We start from the raw sequence: 6,164 nt of genomic DNA, 5'->3' as shown, positions 1-6,164 counted from the left end.
GGTGAGCCTCCTTCCAGGTGCCAGATGCACACAACTCACAGTGCCACCAGCCCGTCTTCAAAGCAGGTGGCCAGGATGAGTGGCATGGCCCCTGCAGACAGGATGGTCACATGGCCAAAGTGTGCTGTAAGGGGCTGATTGAGCAGGTAGTCGCTTCATAGAGAAAAGAGTTGTGGTCTCGGAGCCAAGAACTTGAATTTGAGTCGCAGCTGTGTGGCCACATCACCATGCTGGGCCTCGTCCTCCTCCTCTGTGAGGTGGGAAATGGTTGGGATGACCCTCTGGGCACTGTGGAGGGTGGAACGAGATGGCCTCTGTGACAGCCAGGCACCTGGAGCGTGAACCCTGGTCCTTTGTGTGTAGTTCACTAAATCATAGTGACCATTTATGTTCTACAGAAACACAGAACCGGGCCTGGACTGGGCCAAGGCAAGGGTGTGGGGGGGAGTGTGTAGATTTCTCCTTCCTGCCCTATTAAGAATTCTTTTCTTCTTTTTTAAAAAAAAAATTTAAATGTTTATTTATTTTTGAGAGAGACAGAAAGACAGAGCATGAGCAGAGGTAGGGCAGAGAGAGAGGGGGAGACATAGAATCCAAAGCAGGCTCTAAGCTCTGGGCTGTTAGCACATAGCCCGATGTGGGGCTCAAACTCACAAACCGTGAGATTGTGACCTGAGCCAAAGTTGGACACTTAACTGACTGAGCCACCCAGGTGCCCCAAGACTTCTTCTTACAGTATCCCTGGTGGTGACCACCCCGTCTCTGCGCGGTCCAGTCTAGATGCCCAAGTCCAGCACATGTTGGAGCCCCAGACAGTGCTCAGGGTTAGAACATCCTTCTTTCCCCTGACCTGAAATCTGCCTTCTCTGTGTCTGTCAGCAGGCCCTACCCTGCATGCATGCACACACACACACACACATACACACACACACACACACACAGTCTGACATACATCAGCAGAAGCATAAATATTTATGACATGTAGCTAATGCAGTCGGCTTATAGGATTTCCAACGCTTCAGATGGGAGCTTTTCACACAAGAAGACTTTCATCTGGGGAGGGGTCCTGAACGGAGAGTGGAGGATGCAGGCAGCAGAGAGGAGACTCTTGGCCTCTCTGAGCATTCTGGAAGCTTGCCCTTCACGGCGGCAGCCCTGGGATCTAAATTTGAAGGAAAGGTCAGCTGGAAGCTGCCACCTTGGGCTCTGGAAGCTGAGAATCAATCAGCCTTGGAAGGCATTTACTCAGGAAGCCCCTCCCTGGCTCCACAAAGCCCAGCCTCAAGATGAATGGGTCCTTAATCAGAAGGGTCTAAAGCACTCCTCACCTGCTGCTCTGAGAGGGTGGAATTGAGGGCTCTCACTCCCACCCCCCAATGGCTTCCAGATTTTTTCCAGAGGTGAGACCAGGGAGGAAGTCCTAGATGACTGTCTCCAACCTCCAAAAGACCTCCAATAACGTCACCCCCAACACCCCCAGCACATAGCCCGCATGTCAGGAAATGCAAATACTTCCAAGACTTCAAATGAGGTAGCCAAGAGCTCACACACATGTGAGATCAGTCCCTCCTGTGGCTGGCCAGCTAATGCCCTCAGCATGACGGTGCTTTGGAGCATCCTGGGACAGAAGGTACATCATCTTCTGGGCCCTGAGGGGCAGACGATGTGAGGCGTGGTGGGCAAAGGAGTGAGAAAGAGGGACAGGGGGATGGTCAGCGTGAGCCGGCACCTCCAGCCTGGAGGGCACCTGCCCCTCGGCCCTTGTATGGGAGCATCCTCAGAGTGTTCCCTGGAAGGGAGTAGGGTAAATCCTAGTAGGACCCCTGATAAGGCAAGACTTATTCACCCCTGATTAATTTTGTCCCCTTCCAAACCTACAGCCTAAGGCCCCACCTCTCCCAACAGTGTCTACAACAGTCCTACTGACATCTAACTTCCCTCCATTTGACCCTTTCCCCTACCGTGGAGCAGCTCCTCTGCGGAGGAGGAAAGGGAGACCCAGTGATGATGAGTGTGTCAAGGATAGAAGCCCTCACTAGCTGTAAAAGCTGGGCTGGGCACTCCAGACTCTCATGTATCATTAAGGATGGGTCATAGAATCTTCTCCGCCAGGAAAATGTCCCTCATTTCACCCACCCCCACCGTCAGGACAACCCTCCTCATAACACCCTGGGAATCTCCCTATCACTGTGCCAACACCATGATGTTCGTTTTGCTCATGTGACTATTGTCCCCCAAAGACTGTAAGCTCCTTGAGAGCAGAAGTTGTATACTGTTGAACTAGCTTTGAATTCAGACTGCCCACCACAGTGTCCAACACATAATAGGCACTTCATTAGAATTTCATGAAAGCTTCCCTGAGCTCATGAAATTCACTGAAGAAAACGTAAGAAGCCTCAGGACACATGTATCAATGGTCAAGGCAGGGGTGGAGTTGAGACGCAGTCATAGAGAACCCAGCTGCATTCACAGGAGTTTTCCAGGGCTCAAGGAACGTGGAGCTGAGAACCACGACTGCAATAGTGAGAGAAGGTGCAGGGTCTGAGCTCCCAAGACTGAGGCCAGCTGCAGGCTGCCCTCTCGGCTGGTTTTCCATTTCGACAGCAGGAAAGGACCACAATCCTTGCAGCATAGAAAGAGACCGTGCCTCTAGCCACCTAGGACCAAGTGCCAGTGTTGAGTGAGCAGTAAAGGCAGGTGTAAGCTCTGTGGAAGGTCTATTTCAGACCCTACAGAGTGGCCTTACTATTTTGGGTGGCTTCATAGCATTTTATTGCATGCACGTGACCAATTAATTTCACCAGATCTATATTAATGCACAGTTAGGTTATTTCCAATCTTTTGATATTATAACTTGTATTTAAATAATATTCTTGAATATATGTCATTTTACACCTGTGTATCTAAAGGAGTAGTTGAGTCAAGAAGTATGTACATTTTAAATTTGATGGATTACTAATAGTCCACCATAGAGGGGCCATTGGATGAGAGTCTCTGTTTCCATCTCACCACAGTGCTAACCTTACTGGATATTTGTCAACCTAAGTCACGTCACCTTATCACAGTGCTGATTTGCATTCTGTGTGAGTTACATTGAGCACACTTTCACCTGTTTAAAATGCATTTTATTTGCATTTCCTTTGCTATGATTTAAATTCTTTTTTTTCTATGATATTCTTGGTCTTTCCTTATTGATGTGTAAGATCTCTTTATTTAAAAAATTTTAATGTGTACTTATTTTTAGGAGAGACAGAAAGAGCATGAGAGAGTGGGGGAGGGTCAGAGAAAGAGGGAGACGGAGAATCTAAAGCAGGCTCTGTGCTGACAGCAGAGAGCCCGGTGCGGGGCTCAAACTTAGAACCTCAAGATCATGAGCTGAGCCGAAGTCAGACACTTAACTGACTGAAGCCACCCAGGGGCCCCAATAATTTTTATTTATTAAAGTAACCTCTTGTTTGGGGTGCCTGGGTGGCTCAGTTGGTTAAGCATCCTACTCCTGATTTCAGCTCAGGTCATGATCTCACGGTTCATAACCATGGGTTCAAGTCCCACATCCGGCTTTTTTACTTTCTTTTGTCTTCTTTCTAGATTTGATTTTTAAGTAGCCTCTACTTAATTCAATATGGGGCTAAAACCCATAATCCCAGGATCAAGAATCACTCACTCCACTGGCTGATCCAGCCAGGCACCCCTCATTTTATTTTTAAATATTTGATTGATGGGTGGCTCAGTCAGTTAGACTCCCGACTTTTGATTTTGGCCCAGGTCGCGATCTTGCGGTTTGTGGGATTGAGCCTTGAGTTGGGCTCCAAGCTGACAGTGTGGAACCTGCTTGGGACATTCTCTCCTTCTCTCTCTGCCCTTCTTCCTCCTCAGTCTCTCTCTCAAAATAAATAAACATTTAAAAAGTGAACATTTGATTGATGGCCCAGAGCAAATTTTGATGTTAGGTATGGCTTTGGTTTTCTCGTGTAACAATATGGCTTAGATCTGGTCCTCCTCAGCACGGGAAAGTCATCTTGTTAAGATGCAGGTTCTGATTCAGTAGGTGTGGATGAGGCCTGACAGCCTGCATTTCTAACACGGCCCCAAGAGACACCATGATGCTGGTCTTCAGACCACATATTGAGTACCAAGGTTTAGCTGACCTCTTGCATGGTTCTTAAATTCCGTCCCATGCAGCCCATCCCTTAGGGAGGGAGAAGCACACTTGAGCCGTCTCATTACATCTTTGAAGGCTCCCACTGACATTCTCCTTCATATTAAGTCATATCTGTATTTCTTGGCCCTAACTTTATATCCTGGATATAGATGGATCAAGTCGGAACCGTCACTCACATGCCAGCCCTTCAAATATTAGCTAGACAGCTTTCTTTCATGTGTCCTGTCTTCATGCTGAACATCTCTTCCTCACCTGCTCCCCACATGGCAGGGGTGCGCTGTGGGGAGGGGGACCGGGTGGTGTGCTGCCCTGCCCCAGCGCCAGCCTTCTAAACTCCAGTCTCTGTTGTAAGTTCTCTGTTGTCTGCCTGTCCCTGTAAGGCCATTAAGTCTTCCCACAGGGCGGGGAAAGGTCAAAGCAGGGTCTTGCATTTCCCTACCTCTGGAGAGGAGAGTCTCAGACAGCCGGTGGTGGGAGGGGCTGAATGTGACCGGAGAGGGGGCCCGGGAAGGGACCCAGGAACCAGAGATGGTGACTCCAGTGGTGTCCTGGTAAATGCGTAACTGGCTCTCGGAGAGGAGAAGAAGCCGCCCTGATTTGTAGTGTTTGCTGATTTCCGTGATAACAGATCTCCCGCGGAGACATTTCAGGCCAGCAACGGGAGGGCACCATGCGGCGCTGCGCGATGCTGTAAAGCTGTTTACCAAACAGAATAAACGCAAGCCACCCGAAGATCGCAAGGGATTGCGGTGCAACAGAAAGCGATGCGTTTTTTGGTGTTCATTACTTTTATTTTGAACGTAACTTATTTCACTGTAACTTTTTAAAGATGGCTACGCTTAACCACTGGCTTGTAAACGTTTTGCAAATTTAACGGTGGACCCTTGGGAGCCTGCATGAGCCAGCTCCCGCACACCCCCGGTGGGCGTCTGTCTTGCAAGTCGGAGTCTCCCTGTTCTTGAGGCCTCAGAGAGAGCAAGCAAGGTCGCTCTTCTCTGCAGGCTCTTTGCTTCCGGCCCCTTTGGAGCCTCTCTGACCTCTCTCGTCCCCAGCCTTGAAGTCGTTTCCAACACCAGTGTTCTGCTGCCCCCTCGTGGCAGCTTCTGCCCTCTGCGGCTGCCCGAGAGCTTGATCTCACCGCAGGACCCGCCCGCAACGTGGCAGGATCGGAGGCTCGCGGGCCCGTTAAACCATCTCCCCCTCCCACCTCAGCCTTCTGGAACTCANTCTGGGAGCCACAGGGGGGGGGGGGGGCAAGTCAGAGCCTCCAGGCCCTCCTGTCCTGCGGTTCCCTCCCGATACAGATTCGTAGGTTCTCACTGCCCTCTGTAGTTCCCCCGGGGTATTGATAAGCAGTGCAAACGGGTCTTTACCTGGCTCTGTAGCTTCACCCACAGCTTCAGCCAGATCAGTGGCGGCTGCATCTGCATAGTCAGCCCGAAACTGGGCGGCCTCGAGAAGATCTGCTCTAAGAGAATGCTGACTCAAGAGGTGTGGTTTGTTGTTTTTGCTTGGGGGCCTACGGGAAACTCTCTGCAGTCATCTGCTTTAGAGCCGGGCTTCCGGTCAGGTCGTCTCGGAGCAGCCCACAAGAGGAGGGTGTCAGCACCGCACCAGTGGGGCTAGTAGTCTCCCCAACAGCCTCCCGACCCCTGGTCCCAACTAGAACTGAAAGCTCGAGCTTGGGAGAACCCTGGGGATCCCCTAAGGCAGTTGTCCTCAAACCACATTGGCCAAGACCCTCCAGTAAGAAATGTGTTACAACTAACAACTGCTGACATTTCCATGATTTTCTATTCTGCCTTTTCCATTAAAAACAAAAGCAGGGGCTCGTGGGTGGTTCAGTGGGTGAAGCCACAGACCCAGTTTCTGCTCAGGTCATGATCTCAAGTGTGCATGAGATGGAGCAGCACCTATGGCTCTGCGCTGACAGCACAGCGCCTGCTCAGGATTCATTCTCTCTCTCTGCTTCTCCCCTCAAAAAAATAAATAAATAAATAAA

Source organism: Crocuta crocuta, unplaced genomic scaffold (genome assembly GCF_008692635.1).
Source record: "Crocuta crocuta isolate KB4526 unplaced genomic scaffold, BGI_CrCroc_1.0 scaffold318, whole genome shotgun sequence".
Classification (NCBI taxonomy): domain Eukaryota; kingdom Metazoa; phylum Chordata; class Mammalia; order Carnivora; family Hyaenidae; genus Crocuta; species Crocuta crocuta.
This window is presented reverse-complemented; position numbering follows the sequence as displayed.